The sequence below is a fragment of the Hyperolius riggenbachi genome, chromosome 9 (assembly GCF_040937935.1).
Source record: "Hyperolius riggenbachi isolate aHypRig1 chromosome 9, aHypRig1.pri, whole genome shotgun sequence".
Taxonomy (NCBI): Eukaryota; Metazoa; Chordata; class Amphibia; order Anura; family Hyperoliidae; genus Hyperolius; species Hyperolius riggenbachi.
Window position 1 is genome coordinate 241,403,267 of NC_090654.1, and position 26,566 is coordinate 241,429,832.

The window sequence follows — 26,566 nt, forward strand, 5'->3', positions numbered from 1 at the left end:
TAGGGGCGACTCGGAGCTCTGGTTCTCCCGCGTAACCTCTGCGCGAAAGGGGGAGGTGAGGGCGGGGCACGTAATAGCCAATCAGGCGGCGGATGGAGACGTTCCAGCAGCAGCCAGAAATAGAAGCAAGCGTCGGATTGGTTGTTATGGGCAACGCAGGCTCTCTGCGCGGACGTATAGAATAGAATGCACGGAACTGGAGCGGGAGGGGCTGATGTACAAAGACAGGTGCAATACAGAGGACTATTCGCAAGAAGTGGTTTAGGTAACCCAAATACTTTTGCTCCAGTTTTCACTGAATGGCTCTTATTGGATTCACGTTTTCGCCTAAGTTTTCTCCTTGGTGATATATTTGCACCTTCTCAATAAAATGCCTTTACACCCCCAGCAAGCAAGAAAATACTCAGAATAATAATGAAAGTACTTTTCCACCTACTTTTGGTACTTTTCCAATTACAGAGTATTGAAAAGTTATTTTAATCAGAAGATGAAAAATCATCTTCTATGAGAAAACTAAGAGGAGAAAAACAAAAAATAAATAGGAGCCATGCTGTATATGGAGCAGTGAAGTGCAGGTAGATTTGGGTGCAGCCGGCGCCACCATAGACTGTAATAGGAATTAAAGCTATAGCGCGCTCAGTGAGTAATGTTGGCGCCGTCAGAAGACGGAGCCAAAGTTGCTTTTAAAACACAATAATTCGGCCTACAGCAATAGCTGGAAGCCGAATTATATCATTCCCCACTATCCATGGCGGCCTGGAGGGGGAATAGTAATTAACACGTCCCGGACTTGTGCAGAAGCAGGATCAGCCATATACCGGATGTATCCTGCGCCCAAGTCTACCGGCGCTGATTTCAAATGTATGCTACTGTATTTGTCTCTGAACTGATAGGGAGTGGCTGCCATATTTATTTCCTTTCAGGCCTGTTTTACACTATTGCTGTACGTAAATCTTCCTCGCCACTACCACACCCCAGTGGCCATTAAAGCGAACCTTAACCGAAAGTAGAAAAATAGTTTCACTTACCTGGGGCTTCCACCACGCCACTGCAGACGTCCTGTGTCCTCACTGTCCTGTGACGATGTTCGGGGTCCCCACTGCGGCTAAGTTTAATTTTCGGCGACACTGCACCTGCACGGCTCTTGATCACGCTCCCATCTCCATGGCCAACATGTGCAGGTGTACTGCGCAGGACAGCCACAGGGACTCTCGCGCGCGCATGCAGAGTACGGAGCCATACGTCTTCGGGAGCACTTGGGCTCCCAAAGACCTCTGAAGCCTCCTGTGGCAAGAGATTTGAACAGGGGAACCAGAGCTGGAACAAGAGGAACTGGGAGACTCAATGGAACCCAGAGCCTTCCCTCTCCTAAGGTATCTGTTTTTTAGTGTTTTATTTGCCTTTAAGCTGGGCATACACGAATAAGATTATGCGCCGGATCGAGCCGGCGCATCCCCGCCGGTGCCTTGATCGATCCCCGTTCGTCCCCGCGGGCGCTCCTTATCTTCCGCTCGATTCCCCGCTATTGTCCGCCCGCGGTAATTGAGCAGGAAATCTATCCGGCGAGTCATCGGACCTGTCGGATATTATCAATCGAGTCATCAGCGGCTCGATTGATAAGGAGCAAACGCTCCGTGTATGCCCAGCAGTGATGAGCAAATCCGATCCGGATGCTACTCGGATAGTAGCTATCCGGATTTCTCCCAGTAATGCACTGCGGCCTGGGCGGGGGATTTAATCCTTACCTATCATGACGTCTTCTTCGTCCGTCCCTCGGCGCCTCCCACGATGCGCTCCACTCCGGCGTCACGTGACTAAAAAACACTTCCTCCTTCCGGGTTGAAGGAGGAAGTGTGTAGTCACGTGACGCCGGAGTGGAACGCATCGTGGGAGGCGCCGAAGGACGGACGAAGAAGACGTCATGATGGATAAGGATTAAACCCCCCGCCCAGGCCGCAATGCATTACTGGGAGAAATCCGGATAGCTACTATCCGAGTAGCATCCGGATCGGATTTGCTCATCACTGATGCCCAGCATTAGACTCCCTTTAATCTCAGTGAGATTGGCCACAGTACCCACATTGCGACAGAAGTGCTTCTGGTGATGTCGCAGCGAGTTGCCAAGCCATACCACTTGGCACACGACTGCATGGCAGTAAATGAGTGCTGTCTGGAAGTGCGCACGTGACTGAGGGAACAGACGCATGTGATGTCAGACATTGCTTGTCTACATGTTCCGGGGCACAGGGACATGCAGATTTCCCTGTCAGTGCAATCTGCCACATGGACCAATCTACATGCAGTGGTGTGATGCGCTGCATTAGGCTCTTCTGCCGCCTATAAATCACACCGCACCATGGGATTGATTTACTAAACTGTGATAATTCAAATATCACACCTCCCGCTGGGCGGACTTTAGCCGACAGTATGCACATGTGTACGCGCTGTCGGCGGACTGATAAGGCTATTTCTGAACGATCTGCTAAGCAGATCGTTCAGAAATAGCCTTATCAGTCCGCCGACAGCGCGTACACATGTGCATACTGTGGGCTAAAGTCCGCCCAGCGGGAGCCGTTTCCTTTTGTAGTGTGTGTGTACGCACCTTTAAACAATACCAGTTGCCTGGCAGTCCTGCTGATCTCTTTGGCTGTAGTCATGTCTGAGTCACACAGATACAATCTATTTTGTATTCTGACCAGGTTTCTGTATGAAAGAATAGTATCTCTGTTTCTAGCAGGATTAACAAAAAAAGGTGTTAGCTTTTGGCCTTATGCATAATTGATTTGCAACTTCTCTCTCTTCTAATCTTTTGTATTTAGCAACAACAGCTTATGCCTGGTACAAACCATGCAATTTCCTCTGCTGCCACGGGAGAATCGCACCGCACCAGTGTGAAACAAGTGATGCAACAGTAGTGTCTGAATCACACACCTGAAACATGCATTCAACAAATGCAGTCAGACTTCAGTCAGAGCACCTGATCTGCATGCTTGTTCAGGGTCTATGGCTAAAAGTATATTAACCACTGTGGCGTTCTATTGATTGCGCCAGGGTGGCGGCACAGCAGTATTTTTTGCAATTTTTTTTTAAAATCATGTAGCTAGCCTAGCGCTAGCTACCTGATTCCCGCCTCCCTGCGGCATCCCTCCCACCCCTTCGATCGCCGCCGGCAATCAAGCCCATCCGGAAATCCCATTCTGAACGGGATTCCCTTTAGGGCTTCCCCCGTCGCCATGGTGACGAACGTAATGACGTCATCGACGTAATGACGTCATCGACGTCATAGACGTCACAGGGAGTCCCGATCCACCCCTCAGCGCTGCTTGGCACTGATTGGCCAGGCTGCGCACGGGGTCTCGGGGGGGCCCTGTTACGCAGCGGGTAGTGGCGCATCGGCGGCAAGCGGTGGCGATCGTCCCAAACATGCAGCTTGCAAAGTGCTAGCTGCGTGTTTTAAAAAAACATATTTTTAAAAATCGGCCGACCAGGGCCTGAGCGGTGCCCTCCGGCGGTTATTGCCGAGCTGAGCTCGTCCATATCGCCAAGGAGGTTAAAGGCAGATGATAAGGACAGCTAGGCAATTTGAAACTTGTGACCTGAGAAATACTTACCTGGGGCCCCATGAGGTGCGTAGGCCTCCTCGCCGGCTGCTCTGTTCTTGAGCTATGCCCCCCCCCCCCCCGATATCGAGCAGCAGTGACCCCCTCAAAGCTGGCCAGCCACAGCCAGAGGCTATTGCGCATGCACAGCTCTGATCTGCACGCACCCTGATTGTGCTGCTGAGAGCGCTCTGCGCATGCGGAGACTCGGACGGACATCATGGGCACAGGATGACTCCTGGGGCTGTAAGAAGCCCCAGGTAAGTTAAACTGATTTTCTATTTTTACTTTAGATTTCCTTCTATATCGTCTTAGGTACTCTTCAATATGGCAGCTTCCATATTTCTCTTACTTCATGTGTGCTTTAATATCATAACTGGTAGATGCTGCTTAAAGGACAACTGCAGTGAGAGGTATATGGAGGCTGCCATATTTATTTACTTTTAAGCAATACCAGTTGCCTGGCAGCCCTGCTGGTTTATTTCTATGAATAAGGCTAGGTCCACACCTGTCCATATCGGATCCGTTTGAAACTGATCGTTTTTCCAATTTTTCTCCCCCGTTTTGTCAGTTTTGTCATTTTTAACAGCGTACGTTTCCACTGAAAACGTATGCCCTGGCCATGGGGGACCACTGAACTGGAGGGGGAAGCAGCCAGGATGGGCGGGGAGGGGGGTGCACCCCCCCTCACCTGGGTTCCCGTCCCCGCTCCCCTTCCAGCAATTTGCGCCAATGTAAATGTAATGTAATGTATGCAGTGAGCGGGGAAGCACCTTACTTACTTGCATTCCACCACTCGCTGCTTGACTTCCTGCAATGCCGCCCTCTATACCTCGGAGGGTGGCATTGCAGGAAGTCACGTGGCGAGCGGAGGAAGGAAGGAAGGTAAGCTTCCCCTCTTGCCGCTGCCCCCCTTCAGCCTACACACCTGAGGAGAGCGGGCAGTAGACAATCCGGATCTCCCTCCATTTCTGTGTCTGTGTAGAGGAAGATCCGTTTTTGCATTGCCTGCCACTACCCCTCCGTGTATCCGGCTCCATGTGCGGTCCGTGAAGTCCCGACAAGTCCGGACCATCCATTCAGTTTTTCAAAACGGATGCCCCGGAACGCACTCAGATCCGTCTTGAAACTGAGTGAAGACTGCTGCTATTTTTAACATTGGTATCCATGGCTCCAGTTTTGGTCCGGGCCCAAAAACGTAGCCACGGATACGTTTTAGCTACAAGTGTGAACCTACTCAAATACCAGAAACAAGCATGCAGCTATTCTTGACAGATCTGACAATAATCTTGTTCAGGGTCTATAGATACAAGTATCATAGGCAGAGCGTCAGCAGGATAGCCGGGCAACTGGTATTGTTTAAAAGGAAATAAACATGGCAGCCTCCATATCCCTCTCGCTTCAGTTGTCCTTTAATAGGTACGAAACCAAACATCCGAGGTTGCATGTGACAGTTAATACTCTGTGTTACTCTGTGTATTGTCTTGTTTTGAATGCTTCGTACACAATTATCACTTGCTGTGCTCAGCAAATATTGTTTTATAGGACTGATTTTAAAGTATGCGTTTCAGGAAGACTTCACTTTAATTAAACTAGGTGTTGTAATTAGTGATTGTTGGACTGGCATAGCGTGATTGTCACTATTGTTATAGGACTGTGAGGTGAAACCTGCCTCAGAAAAGGCAGTTTAACTGGTCTGAGGGTGAGATGTGTGATTAGCCTCCATTCTCAATGAGTTACAGCATTCGGCAAATATGACCATATTCACATTGAGGCAGGGAACACACTAGGCGGAAAACGCACATAATGCAAGTCAATAGGCCGTATGAAAAAACGAATATACTTGCGTTCTGCAATGTGCGTTTTTAAAAACGCTGGTTTTGTTTGATATTTAAAAAAAAAAAACGCATCAAAAATGCACATAATGAAAGTCAATGGTGACGCAGGTGTATAGCATTTTAGTGCGTTTTGTATGCATTTTGCATGCATTTTTACATGCAGTTTTTTTTAGTTATGTTAGATGATGTATTTCCACTTCCTGCTGACTTTCTAGTGATTTGCATAAAACGCATTAAAAAAGCATATGCATTTTGTATATACGAACTAGAACCGCATTAAAACGCAAGAAAAACGCATGTGTGGCAAAGAACACAAACCGCAAACGCACAAAAAACGCACAAACACATATGCAGTAAAACGCGACATTTTCCACACTGACAAGTGTGCACCCAGCCTCACAATGTTTTCGCCTGAAATTACCATTTGTGGAAAGTGTCAAAAAATTGTGAGGGTAAGGGTAAAGGTGATAAAGGTGTGGTAAAATGTTAGTAAAAAATCTTTATTTTAGAGGTAAATTCCTCTGTAATGAAATTTATAATGAAAAAAATTGCATTGTTTCATCACCTCTAAGTACCTGGTGCCATTTTTTATTAAAGCCTTTTGAGCTGTGTTTGCGGAACTTTGATATTTTTCCTCAGAAAACAATATTTTATGCACTCAGGCCTTGTTCACAGTGGCCTTGATTCAATAAAGGGTGCTAAGTGTTAGCACGCCAGTGAAAAGGCACTTAGGACGCGAAAACGGACGCTTCACGTGCTAATATGCGCGCCAGCGTTTGCGCGCGCAAAGGTTAGCGCTGCGTGGTGCGCGCAAAACGTAGCCTGAAAAGCTCTTTTAAACACACAATCAGTAACAGCTTTGGGCGTGCAAACTAATTAGCACCCTAGTTTGCACGTCCAAAGCTTTTAGGCAAGCTAACTATGTTAGCACCCTTTTGTGAATTAAGCCCATTGTGTTCCAATCGTGTTTGCATTCGCGTTGGCCATTGTTTTAAGCAATTTTTTTGTGCGATTCCTGGTGCTTGGGTAGTGGGTGCGTTTTTGTTAAAAGCACTTTTCTAAGCGTTTTTCCAGAGCGTTTTTTTAAATCACTCCCTGATGTAAGTCAGGAAGTGAATTTTTTGACCCGGAAAAGAATAAATACAATGTATTTATTCTTAAAAACGCGAACGCACTCTCTGCATAAAGCGATTTTGTGAGCATTTTGCATTTTCCTATACCTTCCATTGAGGCGGAATCGCCTCAAAAAAGGTGCAGGCACCACTTTGCTGAGCGGATCGGAAACAAACCGCTCAGATGTGAACTCTCTCATAGGGAATGATTGCACAAGCGCTTTCAGGGCGATTTTGAAAATTGCTTGCACTTGAAAAAAGGGGCAAAAAACACTCTTAGTGTGAACGAGCCCTTATTCCACATTTAACAAACATTTTTTTCCTCACTATTACCACCATGTTACCTCACTATTTTACCGACCTTTACTCGCACTTGGAAAAAAAATAGTGAATATGTAACTATGTAACTACAGTGGAGGAAATAATTATTTGACCCCTCACTGATTTTGTAAGTTTGTCCAATGACAAAGAAATGAAAAGTCTCAGAACAGTATCATTTCAATGGTAGGTTTATTTTAACAGTGGCAGATAGCACATCAAAAGGAAAATCGAAAAAATAACCTTAAATAAAAGATAGCAACTGATTTACATTTCATTGAGTGAAATAAGTTTTTGAACCCCTACCAACCATTAAGAGTTCTGGCTCCCACAGAGTGGTTAGACACGTCTACTCAATTAGTCACCCTCATTAAGGACACCTGTCTTAACTAGTCACCTGTATAAAAGACACCTGTCCACAGAATCAATCAATCAAGCAGACTCCAAACTCTCCAACATGGGAAAGACCAAAGAGCTGTCCAAGGATGTCAGAGACAAAATTGTAGACCTGCACAAGGCTGGAATGGGCTACAAAACCATTAGCAAGAAGCTGGGAGAGAAGGTGACAACTGTTGGTGCGATTATTCGAAAATGGAAGGAGCACAAAGTGACCATCAATCGACCTAGCTCTGGGGCTCCACGCAAGATCTCACCTCGTGGGGTGTCAATGGTTCTGAGAAAGGTGAAAAAGCATCCTAGAACTACACGGGAGGAGTTAGTGAATGACCTCAAACTAGCAGGGACCACAGTCACCAAGAAAACCATTGGAAACACATTACACTGCAATGGATTAAAATCCTGCAGGGCTCGCAAGGTCCCCCTGCTCAAGAAGGCACATGTGAAGGCCCGTCTGAAGTTTGCCAATGAACACCTGAATGATTCTGTGAGTGACTGGGAGAAGGTGCTGTGGTCTGATGAGACCAAAATAGAGCTCTTTGGCATTAACTCAACTCGCTGTGTTTGGAGGAAGAAAAATGCTGCCTATGACCCCAAAAACACCGTCCCCACCGTCAAGCATGGGGGTGGAAACATTTTGCTTTGGGGGTGTTTTTCTGCTAAGGGCACAGGGCAACTTAATCGCATTAACGGGAAAATGGACGGAGCCATGTATCGTGAAATCCTGAACGACAACCTCCTTCCCTCTGCCAGGAAACTGAAAGTGGATGGGTGTTCCAGCACGACAATGACCCAAAACATACAGCAAAGGCAACAAAGGAGTGGCTCAAGAAGAAGCACATTAAGGTCATGGAGTGGCCTAGTCAGTCTCCGGACCTTAATCCAATAGAAAACCTATGGAGGGAGCTCAAGCTCAGAGTTGCACAGAGACAGCCTCGAAACCTTAGGGATTTAGAGATGATCTGCAAAGAGGAGTGGACCAACATTCCTCCTAAAATGTGTGCAAACTTGGTCATCAATTACAAGAAACGTTTGACCTCTGTGCTTGCAAACAAGGGTTTTTCCACTAAGTATTAAGTCTTTTATTGTTAGAGGGTTCAAAAACTTATTTCACTCAATGAATTGCAAATCAGTTGCTATCTTTTATTTAAGGTTATTTTTTCGATTTTCTTTTTGATGTCCTATCTGCCACTGTTAAAATAAACCTACCATTGAAATGATACTGTTCTGAGACTTTTCATTTCTTTGTCATTGGACAAACTTACAAAATCAGTGAGGGGTCAAATAATTATTTCCTCCACTGTATGTAACTATGAATATGGGAAACAAAATGGTAATTACCGCTGTCGGTAATATTTCTTTACCGCACATGGTATTGTGAATGGAGACCATTCTACCACGTACCTATAATTAAAGGGGAACTGAAGAGAGAGGTATATGGAGGCTGTCATGTTTATTTCCTTTTAATCAATACCAGTTACCTGGCCGCCCTGCTGGTCTATTTCTCTGCAGTAGTATCTGATTAAAACCAGAAACAAGCATGCAGCTAGTCTTGTCAGATCAGACTTATAAGTATGAACCACTGAAACACCTGATCTGCTGCATGCTTGTTCAGGGGCTATGGCTAATAGTATTAGAGGCAGAGGATCAGCAGGGCTGCCAGGCAACTGGTATTGTCTAAAAGGAAATAAACATGACAGCCTCCATATACCTCTCTTTTCAGTTCCCCTTTAAGCCATAGGAAATTTGGGCACAGGGTAAAGCTGAAAAACATCTCACCCCGCTCCTGCAAAAGTCCCAGCAGCATTAATTACTATTCCCACTCCAGATCGCAGTGCACAGACGTAATTACTGTCTGAGTGCCGCTATTGCCGCAATTCACATTACGGCCTATGGCGGCGAAATCTCCAGCGCTGCTTTTACTTGCTTCGCATTCTACCAGTGTAATCAGATTATCAGGATTCCTCTATTGTTTGGGCTATCTGTTGTTGCACCTTGTAATACTGACACAATCCAAGGTGTAGCTAAAGCTAGCCATACACTGGTCGATTTGCCATCAGATTCGACCAACAGATAGATCCCTCTCTGATCGAAACTGATCAGAGAGGGATCGTATGGCTGCCTTTACTGCAAACAGATTGTGAATCGATTTCAGCCTGAAACCGATTCACCATCTGCTGAGCTGCCGCCCTCCGGGCCCCCGCATACATTACCTGAAGCCTGGTCCCGGGCATCTTCTCCGCATCCGCTCCCGGCGGGCATCTTGTCCGCATCAGCTTCCGCATCCCGGCATCCGGCATAACTTTCTGTCACTCCAGTGACAGCGGAAGTTCAAATAGAGCGCCCTCTGTACTTCTGCTGTCACTGCAGTGACACAGGAAGTTGTGCTGGATGCCGGGATGCGGAAGCTGATGCGGACAAGATGCCCGCCGGGAGGTGATGCGGAGAAGATGCCGGGAGCCAGCTGCAGGTAATGTATACCTGCGTCGGTCGTACGCCGCTAGCGATGCACTCCTTACCCGCGGCGATCGACGGTATTTTTCCGCACGCCGCGATCGACGGGACCGATCTATTTCGGGCCGAAATAGATCTGAAATTAGCGTGTTGCGTGAACGATTTGACAGCAGATTCGATCCCAGCGATCGAATCTGCTGTCGATCGGCGGGGAATCGGCTAGTGTATGGCCAGCTTAAGGGACCATACTCACACCAGATGAAATTAAGCCAAGGGGGGCCGATAACGACCGCCACTGCCGAGGATCCGGCATATGTAAAAATGGTATAGCGAACATCCATATATAAAAGTTCATATGCAGACTCCAATTTCATACGCTGTGATCCTCCACCATAGACACCCGATAGCATACAGACTCACCAGACAATGTGGCCACTGCTAGACTAACCAAATGTGGACATATCCAGGAAGCCTTGGAGCCTCAGGATCCTGGTGCCACCACATGGGAGGTTGTATAGGCTGCTGAGTAGTTTGGGGAAACTGCAACAAACTTTTATATATGGATGTGCGCTATACAATTTCTACAGACTATTAATAGGTTTACCAAACCTGGTTACAGCACACTCATTTAACTGTATCTCTCAGCTATAGCACTTTGATATGTTTTAAGATCCATCATATGTACCCCCGATACCCCCCAACCGCTCTGCCAGCAATCCGTCTTAGCAGATCACTTCAGCAGAGACAGGAAATAGCATTGTTCTCGCGCACTTACCTCACCCGCTGCGTAATGTCACTCCCGCGCTGCTCTACCCCCCACTGCATAAAACAGCACATCGCTCACTTGCAAGACAAAAGTTAATTAACAACTTAGTGGGGATTATTTAATATCATAATAGATGCACACAAAAAAACTGTATTCAAACAGGTTGCAGAAGATCAATTACTATTTGGTTGCCAGACAGAAGGAAGGAAACATTACAGCGACAGCAGGAAAAAGAAGATCCCAATTACGAAACAGTATTGGAAAAGTAAGAAACGTACAAAGCTGCCGCTTGACCCCTCACCTTCCGCTCCGTCCCAGAGTCACAAACAGCCAGGGAAGGATAGGACGCCCCTTTACAATTATAACTAGATACAAATCCGCTGCACAGCTATATGCCGCGGTATAGTCCGCTTTATTTGAAATACATAAAAGCACGAGTCCCACACAGATATGTAGCTACATGTTTCAGATCAGGCGCAGTCCTTAAAGTGGACCTGAACTCTTGCACTGGACTGAAGAAAAACAGAGAAATGCACCCTGTATGTACTTGGAGAGTTTAGCCATGCCACAGCAGAGATGGCAGATAAGCTTATTTGAAAGCACAGGCTGTCAACAATATGTCTGCTTCCACGGATCAGGATGTAGAAGAACTGCAGATTTATTGCAGGATTTGTATCAGCTGTAACAAAGAAATGTTTTTTGTTAAAAGGTTTTCCCAATGCTTCCATGTCCTCACACGTGGGTAGATGCCCCGCCCACTCTACCCCATAGGACCTCATAATTATAAATTTCAGGTGTTACCGACCCCTCCCCAGTCTTTTTGTCCTCAAGCTCACCTCATGGGTCCTCAACACGGGGCAAGATTTGCCTTTAGATTTTTATTTTGTTTTGCCCTACCTAGTCGCTTAAATAGCGATTTGTTTTTCTCTTACTATGCCCGATATACTATAAACTAGTTCTGGGCTCCTCGTGTCTGCTGGCCTTGGAGGGATGACTCATCTCCTATATACCCGTGCCTATAAATTAGGAGGGTTGGAGGAGTCTTAAGGCGCTATGCAGTACTAAACGTACTGTTATTTTACAGTGAGTGGGAGTTTCTTATCTTTCCCTTCTTCTGGGACTGCTCGGGCTGCACGGCGGACGCAGTGAGATCTTCTTTAGGCCGCACGCGCGGCGACTTCTTCCGTCTCTGCCGCTTGGAGCGCAGATCGTCACTTCCGGTGACGTACTTCCTCCTTCCCTGTCTAGGGAGGAGGCGTAGACGCGTCTCCAGTTCCGCCTGCGTTTGGTGGGCGGGCTGGGGAGGGGCGGCCCCGATAGGCGGACTGATATCTTTTATTAAAAGGACGCACGGAGATGGCGTCCGGCGGCCATTACTCTGTCAGTCTGCTGAGACGGCGAGGGCTGCAGCTGTATGAGCCAGGGCTCCAGAATGGATCAGGCTGCTAGCAGTACACCCCAGGGGGAATTCTCTTCTACTTCATCTTCAGGTAACATGTTGGTTACTTGTAGGGGTCTAGCTCTGTGTAATGGAGACGCATTGAATTTGTTCTAATTTCACTTCCTTTTTTCTCGTCAGCTGCTTTAGCTGCTCCTGTTGCTCCCACTGCACCTCAAAAAGACCAGCACCGGGTAAAAAGGTATGGGCTTTTCAGGTAGGTTCTTACCCAGGTTTTTTTATGGTGCTTTCAGCTATAATGCTGATACGTTTTCCTCATTTTTCAGCCCAAAGAAACATAAGAATAAAAAGAGCACCCGATCAAGATCGCGGTCAAGACGTAGGAGCCCATCGCCTCATTATAGGATGAGAAGCAGATCAAGATCACGACCAAGATTTAGAAGATGTTGGGCATGCGACAGAGAGGCCATGCCAGATAGATCAGTCTGCAAAAGATGCTTTAGAGATCTAGCAAGTGAAAAGGAACAAACACCAATAGATGTGTCGCAGATGATCACCCAAGCAGTGCAGGATTCTATGAAACAATATCTGGCCTCATTGCCTGCTACTCCTGCGCAGCCACCCGAGGATACACATGCACAGACTACAGAGGAGTCTGAGGAATTACCAGGCGGCTTTGATTTTTCTTTAGTCCAACCTTACATTCAGGCAGTTAAGGATGCAATTGAGTGGGACACGGCGGAAGTTGATGAGCCATCAACTAGTACCCCTAAGCAGAAGGAGTATTTCTCCCACCTCAAAAGGAAAACCAACACGTTCCCCTTTATGGAAGAGATATCGGAAATAATAAAGGAGGAATGGGAAAAGATAGATAAGAGGATACCGTTGAATAACAGAATATCTAAATTATATCCCCTAAAACCAGAAGAGACAAAGTCATTTGACAACCCACCTACAGTGGACGCCTCTGTGATACGCTTAGCAAAGCCCATGACACTGCCTAGGGAAAATGCCACATCATTTAGGGATGTTCTAGAGAAAAGAATGGACTCAGAGCTAAACAGGATTTACATCAACACGGGCAATACATTAAAACCAGCGATAGCACTTACTTCCGTGTCAAGAGCTCTAAGAACATGGACAGCCAATATAGAGGAAGCTATCAGGGCAGGCACTGACGCAGATGCTATTATATCAGCCCTAGATGACTTTAACATCACGGCGGATTTCATAGGAGAAGCGGCGGTGGATGTAGTGAGATGTTCTTCAAGAGTGATGGCCTCTTCCGTAGTAACCAAACGAGCCTTATGGCTGAAATCTTGGACAGCCGATTCGTCTTCCAAACAAGATTGGTGCAAGATACCTTATGATGGGTCTAACCTTTTCGGAAAGGAGATGGATGACGCTATTAAGAGGGTAACAGGAGGGAGATCTGGGCTTATCCCTCAGGAAAGAAGAGGAAGAAGATCTATTCCTCAACCATCCAATCGATTCCAGCAATCGAGATATAGAAATGCAAGAAGCTACAAACCAGGGAAAGAATTTAAAAGAACCTGGCAAAGTTCTCAGACCAACCTTCAGCGAATGACCAGGCAGAGGACATCTCCAGCTACACCGGCACAACAGAAACCCTTTTGACGGTGTACCTGCTCAGACCTATCCAGTGGGTGGAAGACTAACTCACTTTTCACAGGTTTGGGCAGAAAATATCAACAATCCTTGGGTAAACCGAACCATTGCGAGAGGACATCGTTGGAGTTTTACCAGGACTCCAAGAAATCACTTCGAACAAACAAGAATACCTGTCCAGGAGGAAAAGAGGCTGATACTAAGCCAGTACGTAGCCACATTAATACAGAAGCAGGCAGTGACCACAGTCCCCGCGGCGGAGCGAGGAAGGGGAGTATACTCCCCATTATTCTTCGTGTTAAAGAAGACGGGGGACTGGCGGCCGGTTCTGGATCTAAGGAGAGTGAACAAGACAATAAAACTGAAGAGATTCAAGATGGAATCTCTGCAGTCGATAAGACCGGCTATAAGACCTTCAGATTGGATGCTTTCCTTGGACCTCGAGGACGCATATTTACACATTCCAGTCCACTCGAGGTTCCAAAGGTATCTCAGATTCGCCATCTCGGAAGACCACTACCAGTTCACTTGTCTCCCGTTTGGAATCGCTACAGCCCCAAGAACTTTTACCAAGACCCTACTAGCAGTGGTAGCCCTACTTCGGGATAGGGGCTTACGAGTTTTTCACTACCTGGACGACATGTTACTACTAGCATCGGACAGGAACACTCTGCTACAACACAGAGGCCTAATGATGAACACACTGAGAGATTTCGGCTGGAGGATCAACTATGCCAAGAGCCAACTGGAACCCACCCAGACAATGGTATTCTTGGGAGCCCTATTTCAGACACTGGAGAACTCCATAAGCTTACCGATAGACAAGATGGACAATCTTATTCAGAGGGTTCAGATAGCAATGTCTTCATCAACAATGAGGGCAAGACAGTGCATGAGTCTAGTGGGGTTAATGACGGCATCGATACCCATGGTAAGATGGGCACGCTGGCACTTGAGACCGTTCCAATGGAATTTCCTACAGCAGTGGAACAGGAGATCACTAAACCAGAGAATTCAGATTACAGCTCTTGTAAAGAACAGCTTGTGGTGGTGGACATCACGGGAGAACCTGAGCAGACACCATTATATACAGACCAAATCCAGGACCACCATTACCACGGACGCCAGTTACAGAGGCTGGGGGGCACACTGTATGGATCAGGTAGCACAGGGACGCTGGAAAGATTCTACTTACAGTCTACCGGCGAATATCATAGAATTGAGAGCAGCCTATCAGGGTCTGCTTCATTTCCAGCATCTAATTCAGGGATCTACAGTCTTAATGAAGATGGACAACAGAACCGCAGTGGCCTACGTGAGGAGACAGGGGGGCACAAGGAGTATGAACCTGTTACAAGAGACGGCCCCTATCCTACAGTTCGCAGAGAGCAATCTGTGGGACATCACGGCAACCTATATTCCAGGAAAACAGAATCTGACAGCGGACTACCTCAGCAGGTATACACTCAACAACAACGAGTGGAGTCTATCGCAGGAGACTTTCGAGTGGATCTGCAGCCAGCTGGGGGTTCCAGAGATAGACCTCATGGCGACCCCAGCGAACAACAAATGCAAGAGGTTCTTTTCCAGATACCCATACAGGCAATCAGCGAGAGTGGATGCCCTGTCTACCCCATGGAGATTTACACTAGCCTATGTCTTTCCACCAATTCCGATGATCAGACCTTTACTACAGAGGCTTTTACAGGAGAGAGTAACACTGATAGCCATCATTACTTACTGGCCGGGACGCCCATGGTTTCCCCTTCTGTGGGAGTTGAAGTCACAATCCCCAATTCCCCTGCCGAACAAGAGAGACCTCCTAACTCAGGGGATAATCCTACATCACAACCCCCAGAAACTGAGACTGATGGCATGGACATTGAGGGGGAGAGGTTAAGACTCGCGGGATGTTCTAATGAGGTAATTAGTACATTGAGGAACGCGAGAAGACCTACTACTAATACAACCTATCAAAGAGTGTGGAATAAATTCCTTCAATTTTCTAAGGAGAGAAAGTTCAATCCCATAACACCAGAACCCCAGGAAGTGTTAGAATTCCTGCAAAGAGGTATCACGAATGGACTAGCATATCATACAATCAAGAGCCATATATCAGCTTTATCGGCGGTTACAGGAATCTCATGGGCATCACATCCTTTAGTAAAACAATTTGTGAAAGGAGTACTAAGGATTAGACCACCTAAGAAGAATTTATTTCCGAAGTGGGATCTTCCTCTTGTGTTAGACGCTCTCGCAAAGGAACCTTTCCATCCAGCACATAACAGTACGATCTGGCATACAACCCTGAAGACAGTATTCTTGGTGGCCATTTCGTCAGCCAGACGAGTCTCAGAATTACAGGCGTTAGGGGCTAAGGAGCCGTATATGAGCCTATATCCGGACAGAGTCATCTTAAAGAGAAACTCCGACCAAGAATTGAACTTTATCCCAATCAGTAGCTGATACCCACTTTTACATGAAAAATATAATGATTTTCACAAACAGACCATCAGGGGGCGCTGTATGACTGATTTTGTGCTGAAACCCCTCCCACAAGAGGCTCTGGTACCGTACGGTACTCTGGGCAAACTGCCACAATGTAACAATGACACACACAGGAAATGGCTGTTTATAGCTGTCTGTTAAAGCCAGAACAGCTACATAATCTGCCCACAGTAACAATGTCACCATGTAATACATGTCAGAATGTGAATCTGGGAGAGGAAAGATTTTACAATGAGCAAACTCTGACTAAATCATGTATACATAATTATTGTAAAAATTAAGCACCTTTTTATATTAAATTATTTTCACTGGAGTTCCTCTTTAAGACCAATTCAGGAGTTCATACCTAAGGTGGCATCCACCTTCCACCTAAATCAGGACTGGACTTTACCTTCTTTCCAGATGGAGGACAGTAACGACAGTCACCCATTAGATGTAGTACAGGCCTTAAGAACATATCTACAGATTACCTCAGAGTTCAGGCAGTCAGACAGATTGTGGGTAGTCCCCTCAGGATACAGGAAGGGACAGGCCGCTTCTGCAAGAACTATAGCCTCCTGGCTAGTAAAAACCATTCAGGCAGCTTATAGAGCTCTTAACCAAGAGCCCCCACAGCAGATTGTGGCACACTCCACTCGCAGCATGGCCTCCTCTTGGGCTGCATATAACAGAGTACCAGCAGATAAGATCTGCCAGGCTGCTAACTGGTCCAGCATGCACACTTTCATGCGCCACTATAGGGTTGACCTATCAACCCAAAGCTCAATTATATTTGGTAAAACTGTCCTGTCTGGAAATTGAAGTTTAATAAAATTGATATGTTTGCAGTGACATTTCCCTCCCTTCATTATTTTCCTAGTTAACTCCCACGTGTGAGGACATGGAAGCATTGGGAAAACAGAAAATTGTTCTTACCTATCGGTAATTTTCTTTTCCCGATGCTTACATGTCATCACACGACCCCCCCTTCTGAGTTTTCGGTGAGCTGAGACTCACGGAGACTGGGGAGGGGTCGGTAACACCTGAAATTTATAATTATGAGGTCCTATGGGGTAGAGTGGGCGGGGCATCTACCCACGTGTGATGACATGTAAGCATCGGGAAAAGAAAATTACCGATTGTTAAGAACAATTTTCTGTTATTATGCTGTTGTGTATCTTTTAGAGCAGAGAGGACATTCTGGTCCACTTTAAGGTGTCCATACATACATCACTCAATGCATGGCCAGACACTGCACATCGATTTCCAATCGATTTGAGCACCTGCTATTTGTAGCCATATTCTGCATTGCGGGCGACCAAATTTCTGCTCATTATTGATTTTTTTTTTTTCATTCAATTTAGAGTTTTATCCCACCTTAAAGGAATAGATAGGTAGTACAGGTAGTTAATGAACAAGATAGGGACTGTAGGTTCGTTCTTAAAGAGGAACTGTAACGCCAAAACGGCCCCTGGGGGGTACTCACCTCGGGTGGGGGAAGCCTCAGGATCCTAATGAGGCTTCCCACGCCGTCCTGCGTCCCTCGGGGGTCTCGCTGTAGCCCTCCGTGCAGTCCGGGCAGCGGTGACGTCATTATTTACCTTCCTGGCTCCTGCGCAGGCGCTCTGATGCCTCTCGGCGCCGAAGTAGGCGGAAATACCCGATCGCCGTCGGGTCTGCTCTACTGCGCAGGCGCAAGTTTCCGGCGCCTGCGCAGTAGAGCGGATCCGACGGAGATCGGGTATTTCCGTCTATTTCCGTGCCGAAAGTCGCCACAGCGCCCCCGCTGGAGCCAGCAAAGGTAAATATTGAACTGACAGTCGGCACAGTCGCCGGCTGTTCGGAGGGCTGCGGCGAGACCCCCGTGGGACAGAGGACGGCGTGGGAAGCCTCATTAGGATCCGGAGGCTTCCCCCACCCGAGGTGAGTACCCCCCAGGGGAGGTTTTTGTTGTTACAGAGTCTCTTTAAGCTGTTCGTTTGGAACCTGAAGCATAAGATTGAAGAGGAAAATGATTTAAAATAAAATTATTCAAATAAATTTTTTTTTAAATAAACACATGACGTAGCTGAAAATGAATATTACATACTAACCTCGCTGTCAGTTCCTTTCAGAAGCTCACCATTTTCTTCTTACAGTGATCCCTTTCACTTCTGACAATATTTTGTCAGAACTGAAATATACCAATTGCTGTCAGTTATAACTGAATGTGCAAGGTAATGTCCATGCTTCCCTATGGCTCAAGTGGGTGATATTACACTTTAACAGTGTGCAGACCAGTAACCTGTTATGAGGTAATAACCATTTTTAAAAATGGAGGATGGAGAATTCCACTGATCACAGTGGACAATAGGATGCAGGAGAGGAGAAAGAGATTGAGGAGTAGACTACACAGGAAGTAAATATGACCTGTGTATGGTTATTTTGACTTTTTATTTTCAGTTCAGGTTCTCTTTAAAGAGAACCTGTAAAATAAAAGAAGTTCCGCTGGGGGGTACTCACCTCGGGAAGGGGAAGCCTTAGGGTCCCAATGAGGCTTCCCACTCCCCTGTAGCTACAGGCAGTCCAGCGCTGGCTCCCCGGAAGTGTCCCGGAATCCTCCCTTGATAAGCGCTGATTTATTTACCTTTCCTGGCTCCAGCGGGGGCCCTGTTGCGGCTCTCCGCACGGAGATAGGCGAAAATAGCCGATCTTCGCCGGGTCCGCTCAACTATGCAGGCGCAGGAGACTTGCGCCTGCGCAGTAGAGCTGCCCGACAGTGATCGGCTATTTCCACCTATCTCCGAGGCGGAGAGCCGATACTGCGCCTGCGCTGAAGCTGGGAAGGCAAATATTTACATCCCCGCTGTTCGAGAGCTTTATGGCCGCCGCCTTGGGACACAGAAGGATGGGGGAAGCCTCAATAGAATCCAGAGGCTTCCTACCCCCGTGGTGAGTACCCCTCAGGGGAGTTTTTTTTAGTTACAGGCTTTCTTTAAGTCGGAACACTGCGCCCTCTCTGTCTCCTGTACCTTGTCTGTGCCTCCCTGTGTTACCTCCGCCCCCTGTACCTGCTTATAAAAGTTTTAAAAGCCATTTTTTGTTTGAAAAAATGATTTTCGCAAAAAGTCCAATTTCAATTTTTTTTGACTTGTTCCCACAGAATCCCAGAATCCATGCCGTTTGTAAGTCGGGGACTATTGGTTGATAGTCTCAATTCTTCTTTCTTAGGACAGTATTCAGAAGAAAGAAGCTGCGTAATGCTCAGTAATATGCACAGCGCACAGATAAATACAGGTGTGTTCTGTTCCTATGAGTAAGCACTAGTGTGAAAATAATTTCTATGTGATTATTATGTGCTGTATATGATAGAAGGGATGGGATGGAATCCTGGGGTAAGTATCGGGCAAAATGTTCACAGGATATTTATAGCACACAGCCAGACCAATAATTCAACAAGCAAATGGGCACCTATTATGAACAGAACAATAGCAACCCGATCTGCTAAAATAAAATGTTTGGCTAGTGCAAGTAATGTACTAATTAAACTTGATTGTTTTAGATTTTATATGTTTATTGTTGCAATGCTTCTGGAATCCCAGGACAATATTCAGAAAGTAGAAGAGTACAATATACTCTTTCGAATCAGTTCAAATGAGCGCGAGGGGCAGCAGGGTGTAATTTGGATGCCGGTGTTCGCTATAGTATAGGCGAACTATGGCTATTGGTGCAGTAATTGGGTAATAGGCTCTCAGCTACATTGTAGGCAGCGGGTTATCAGAGGAGTGTCAGAGGATTGGTGACAGGCACTCAGCTATAAAATAGGCATGTGACTGGGGGGGGGCTGGCTGGATTTTCGGAAGAGTGGTGGGGAATCAGTAATGGGTGCTTGGGTGTCGTTTAGGCATTGGGTTATTGGTGGAGCGGGTATATGTAGATAAGGGGGTTTAGTGTTAGCCATATATAGGAATAGCAGTAGAGCGTATAAACCAGCACATGTTCACTATTAACAGCAAAAGAAAACAATAATTATACTGATCTCCCGGTGCTTACACATTTCTGCTTGCGGGGACACAGTTTAAAGTGAACCAGAGACGAAGCACCCTCATGTATTTTAACATATATATTAGTGGGAACATTAGAGAAAACACCTACCATGCTTTCTGTTGTTTGTTTTCCTCTGTGCCTCTCTGTCCCCCTCTCTCTCTTTGTGCACCCTCTGGGTGTCTCTCTGTGCCCCCTGTCCCCCAAGCTGCAGCTGTGCTGGGCATACCTTCCAGCACGAGTCCAGCGATGCCAGTCTGTCCACTTCGCCACCTGCAGGCTCTAATGCACGGCATACTTTCTGTGTCATGTGACATACAGAAACCAGTAAGTTTGCCGTGCACAAGAGCTGGCAGATGGCGAGAGAGGATGGAAAGCGCTCGACTACTGTCAAAAGGTATGTCCAACACTGCCGATGCTACGGGCCGCACGCGCTGAGACTTGGGGGAAGTTTGAAGCCGCTTATTCAAGCTTCCCCCATGTGGAAATAACATCATCTCAGAAATTGCCACTTTGACGATTCCAAAAATTGTGAGCTTTGTGATTCCAAAAATTGTGAGCTTTGTGATTCCAAAAATTGTGAGTTACTGCAGATGGCAATGAGACTCATTGCAAATGCAATCAAAACTAAGCAACCAAATGCAGGCAGAGAAATCAAAACTACTCGGTTGCAGCTCCACTGCAACCGACAGGAGGGATCCTTATACCTTATCTGCCCTCCCCCCCCCCCCCCCCCAATAAGTGTAACCCTTAAAAAGAACCCCTTCTATGCCTAATTCTAACTGCCCCAACGCCTTAACCGCCAATCCGCTGCTTTGACGATAATGTTGGGGTGCCGCCACAGGCACCGTTATAAATAGTGGCTATAGGGCTTGATTCACTAAAGCGTGATAACTGCTATCACAGCAGTTATCATCCGATCTGCCTCACGCGTAAAGGGTTACACTGCGTGATAAATTAAGGTTTGTGCATGATCACGGGCGTGAAACGTGCACGTGATCGCGCGCAAACCTTCGTTTATACACGATCGTAATCGTTTACTTGCGCAAACCTTCGCACGCGGCAGATCGCGTGATAACTGCTGTGATAGCAGTTACCACGCTTTAGTGAATCAAGCCCCTAGTGTGAAATTTGCTATTTATTGGGTGCCCAAATTTCACACTTTTGTCGCTATTTATGGCGCCCAAGTTTCTTACTATAGTGGATGCCCAAATTTCCTGCTTTGGTTGAATGTGGCTCGTCTGTAGCACCATAATGGCCAGAGGCTGAACAGTAACAGAGTCTGAACAGTCACAATGGGCCACACAGTTGCAGGTCTGCTGTCATCACCTCCTTCTCAGGACAGAGAGAGTAAGAGAGAGAGAGACAACCCACACATTGCATTATGAATTCTCAACAGAGAGTGACAGCACAGTGATTTCTTTGTGCTGCAGAGTCAGAAAATACACAACAGGAAACAGGAAGCACTACATACAAAGGCGTGCAAATATAAATATTCATTTTTTTATGTACTGTACACATTTATTTAATTATTATTATTTAACACTGGACTGACTTTTTTTTTTAAATATTGCAAAAACGCTGCATGTAGCATTTTTGCAGCATTTGCGTTTCTGTTGGAAGTAAAATCGCTATGAAAATCGCTCCAGAATCACTAATCGCGATTTATGATGACTCCTTAGCTCTTATGCAGCTAGAGTCACGTGGCAATGAGCTTGCACAATATTACCCTTACTTCCTCCAGTAAGTGCCGCCAGTTATGCCATTAGCGTTACCCACCTTACATTACATTACAGTAATGAGTGTTACTAATGGTAACTCTCCTGAAGACCACTGCTGCTGCTCAGGACCCTTTTTGAAGTGGACCTCCAGACTAAAAATCTACTCAGCAGCACTGTAAAGGCTTGGTGTTTCTTTAACAGTTTCACAGCATCAGAACTTTGTTTTTCTTACCCAAGCCTAATTTTTAGCTACACAGAAGCTAAGCTCCGCCCCATCAAAGAAATCTGCCCGGGCATTTTTCCCCTGATACTGTGCAAAGCATGATGGCATTTCTGATGCTGTTGTTCTTGTTCTGCTGTTTTGCTGCAAATTTGTTTTTTTTAATTTGAGATTTGAAGCCTAGCACACGCAGCTGGGAGGGGTGATCAGGACACAGGACAGTTGGAACTCTGTCTCATGCTCCCTGTCACCTCCTTTCAACCAAAAAGATGGCTGCCCCCATGAAATTGCAAATAGTTGCTTGTTCTTTTTATGCTGGGCATACACGGGTAGATAGTTTGTTATCAATCGAGCCACTAGTGGCTCAAATGATAATTTGCGACATGTCCGATCACCGCGCGGATCGATTCCCCGCTCGATACCCGCGGGCGGACGATAGCGGAAATCGAGTGGAAGATAAGGAAGCGCGAGCGGGGATGCGGCGGAAGTCGATCCGGCGGCTAATACTGCTACCGGGGGGGGCAGCACTGAAACGCGGGGACCCTGAGAAGAGCGAGAAGGATCTATAGGACCCAGAGCCTTCCCTCTCCTTAGATGAGTATATATTTTTTTAATGATTCCCATTCACTTTAAAATATTGGCTGTGATCCCCTTTTTGCACAATCGCGTCCGTACAGAACCTGTGAAAGTACAGCAGCATCTGCGCAGTAGCACCTCGTGTGTCAGCAGCTTCAGGTAAGTGTGCAGCCATGGCCGTACTCGTGCAGGCGCAAGTACACCCACGCTCATACAAAAGGGGGCGCGTGGCCACGAGAAAACGGGGGCGCGCAGGCAGGAGGGCGTGTGAAGCCTTTCCAGGATCCAAAGTGTTCCGTCTTTTTAGGTAAGTATTTCATTCTTTTTTATTTTACTCCGTCTTGGGTACTCTTTAAAGCAATAATAAATTAATAAAAACATCAGCAAAAATGTTGTGCCTTTTAGACGTGCAAACAATGACAAAATCTAAGGGGGAAAAAGGTCTGTGGGATGAAGGTGGAGTGGTGGGGAGAGTTAGACAAGGTTTATTTTTAGAGTCCCACACCAAATAAACAATTCATTCTGAGAGTTACCCATATAGAAGCAATTATAGATCAACCACATTTCTAATAATTGAAAGCAGAATGGAAAATCATAATGATGAGAATACAATAGCGCTAAATTTAGCACGATGTAATCCCACAAGACATGGAAAAGAACAAAAGACACAGAGCGTTCAGTCCCAGCGACAAGAAGCTTAAAGGGGTTCTGTGCGTTACCTGTAGTCTCATTCAATCCTCTTGGAACTTCAGGACAGTTAAAGATAAAAGGTCCGGATCATGAAGAATTTTAGTTTTTAAAGTAAAATACCTCTTGTTTGGAAGAAAAAAGTAATTTCCCCAGTTAAGCTTCGTAGAATGCAAAGATTTTGCCTAAACATTCTTCCAGATCTAGGGCCGGATTTACCATATGGCACTGTAGGCACCTGCCTACAGGCGCCTGATGATGGAAAGGAGGCTCGGCTCACTCTCTAACCAGAGCGCCACCCTCCCTTTTTTTCCCTATGCAGACTCCTGGTGAGTGTGTAAATGAGAGGTTACTAACCCTGCTCTCGCCATTCCACTGTTAAAATCTCCCTCCAGTCAGGGGCACCACAAGCTACTTAATACTGAGGTTCCTCTAACCACCTAATACTATGGGGCACCTCTAGCTACCTAATACTAAGGGGCACCTCTAGCCAGCTATTATGGGCAAGGGAAGTAAGGGAGAAGTGACAGCTGGGCCAGCCAGCACACTTGCAGTGCAGTTTGGTGGAGGTTTGTAGGTTCATGTAGGGTGAAGTCTAGGGTTCCAGGACATCCGTGCCTATAGGCTCCTGTGATGTAAATCCGGGCCTGTCCAGATCGGTTACAGTATAATCTCGTAATAGTAAACTCTGGTATAGTAAACTACTTCTCTAGGTCCCGGCCTATCTCCATTATAAGTCTATGGGAGCAATGCCTGGTACAGTAAACCCGGATATAATAAAACTTTTTGTTATAGTAAACTTTTTTTTGGCCCCTACGTGACGCTGACTCTGGATATAGTAAAAAGTGGGCGGTGAATGCATCGTATGTCAGTGTGAAACCCATGGTAGGCTGCTCTCTTCAAGCTGGTTGCAGGTGAGTTGATGCCTGATAACATTTGTAAGACAAGAAGAATGGCACCAGTGCTGAATGTACAGTACTGTACAAATAAGCAGCCTGCGGGGGAATGAGAAATAATGTGAATGTAAATAAAAGAGGATGCAACTTTCCCACTTTCACTTTGCAATCACCAATAAAAGTATCGTCACAGTTCTCCTATGGGATTTTACACACTCCTGGGAATCTCTTCCCTTGTTAGCAATGACACTCCTGGTAACATGTGGAGGGCAGTACAGGCTTTTTTCACTTGTAGTGCAAAACTAAGGAGAGTGGAGAGGAGAGTGCTAAATCCCGCCCGCAGAGGTATCGGAGCCACTTGCATTACAGATGCGAGTGGCTTATGATTGGCGGCATTTTGAAGAGAGGCTTCATGAATGCCTCAAGTGTGAGCAGAAGGTTTTGCAGGACACGTGCTACAAGTTTTGCCTGTGGAATCGGAGCCATTCACAGGAAGCAAGTGGCAACCTCTATTATTTTTAAGGAGCCCTGGATACTGTACCAGAAATTTGTCCAGCCTGGCTATGCAGCCCTAAGGTATACTTAACCTTGTAGTCCACCAAATGTGCAAGTGCGTATACTGTACTTCCAATGGGAGGACAGAGTTCCTCCTTTGTAGCAGAGAATGTACCAGGGCATGCTGGGCCATTTCTAGGACAATTTCTGATATGGGGCTTGATTCACAAAGCGGTGCTAACTGTTAGCGCGCTTGTGAAAAGCCCCTTATCACGCTTAAAAATCCTTTGCGCTTTAGTGATCGCGCGCAAAGGCCGGTGCGCACAAAATGTCGGGTGCGACAAAAACTAAACGGCGCATGGGTGCGACGTTAATGGCGCGCGGTACTTTTCTCGCGATTCAGCTTGGTGCGTGCTAACTACTTAGCACCCTAGTTAACACGCCCAAAGCCTTTAGGCGTGCTAACTATGTTAGCACCGGTTAGTGAATCAGGCCCATAGTATACTTCTAATATGGTAAACCAGTTTTCCTGGTCCCTTGGAATTTACTTTAAGATTATACTGTATCTCATTTTAATGTGAATATATATACCCCTTACAGGTAAAATGGCAACACTGTGAAGAAATGCACGCAGCCATATGCAGATCACAGTACCAGAAGATTGAGCCATATGCAAACGATTCCGTTTTTGTACGTATCGGGTCACGTGACACCCAGTTTCAGGTGAGACCATATCCTGGAGCTGCGTGACCCAAATTTGTCAATGGAGGCAATTGCCACGCATGTCGGCCATAATGTTAGTACCATCCAGCAATGAGTGACACGATACGGCGCAGGAACATCAGAGAACACATCAAAGAGGGGGTGGACCGAACACACACACGACAGATGCACAGACCGGCAGATACACTAAACAACTTGTCTAGCATGACTGGCAACGGCAAGCCTGCCACCATCAATGAGTGCAACCAAACCATGAGGCTGGGTGTACACATAACATAACATAAAAGGCTGCGCTTTTACTGTTTTTGCTGCATTTGCGGGTTTTTTTTTTACCGCATATGCGTTCTGCGTGTGGTTCGCAAATGCGGTTTGTATGCATTTTTCATGCGTTTTTATACTTCCATTTATGCGAATCACTAGGCAGACAACAGGAAGTGGAAACACATCACAAAACAATTTTTTTGGGAAAAAAACGCAATGAAAATTGCATTCCCATTGACTTTCATTATGTGTGTTTTTGATGCGTTTTTGCATATCATGCAACAAAACCTGCGTTTTTGAAAATACACGCATATAAAACGCATATGCGTTTTTATATGCTTTTTTCCTGCGGCCCATAGACTTCCATTAGCGGCAAACATGCAGCGTTTTCCACAACGCTAGCGTTTCTGCTATGGGTGCACCTAGCCTGCAGCTGCAAGTGAGGCAGGAGAGTGACTTTCATCTTTAAACAATACCCGATGCCATTCATTGGTCCAATTGTGATGACAGCAATCCCGGCGCACACGCACGCACACACACACCATGAGCAGTTTTGTTTTAGGCCCCTTTCACACACGTAGCATCGCATTGCGGTACTCTCTTCCACTGCAGCTTGTTGCAGGGCACATTACTCTCTGTGGCAGGCCACTGTACCTGCAGTGCAATGGAAGTGCTCCGGTATGTCTTTTAATGCTGGCTACTCACCTCATGTATCCTGTATCCTTTAACCCAGAAGAAGGGGACCCACAATAGTATTTTAATGGTAAATAGCAGTACTGTAATTAAAGGGCTCCTACTGTGCATGCGCAAAAACTTGTACTCCCGCTACAAAGGTCCTGAACTCTGAGGGCCCAGACCCAAGAAAACAGAAGAACGAAGCTGCAGGACAAGCCTTAAAAGAATAGTTATGTATTTTTACGCCGGCTAGACGCCTCATGTATTCTTTAAAGCAGACGACACCCAGAT

At 46.3% G+C, this 26,566-nt stretch overlaps 1 long non-coding RNA gene across 1 annotated transcript; it reads left to right on the top strand.

The window, feature by feature from the left end:
* Window positions 1-24: 24 nt before the first annotated feature.
* On the top strand, window positions 25-25,721 carry LOC137533065 (uncharacterized). The gene is made up of 3 exons (XR_011024126.1): window positions 25-265; window positions 19,141-19,274; window positions 25,217-25,721. It is a non-coding gene; the product is annotated as an uncharacterized lncRNA (long non-coding RNA).
* Window positions 25,722-26,566: the final 845 nt, after the last annotated feature.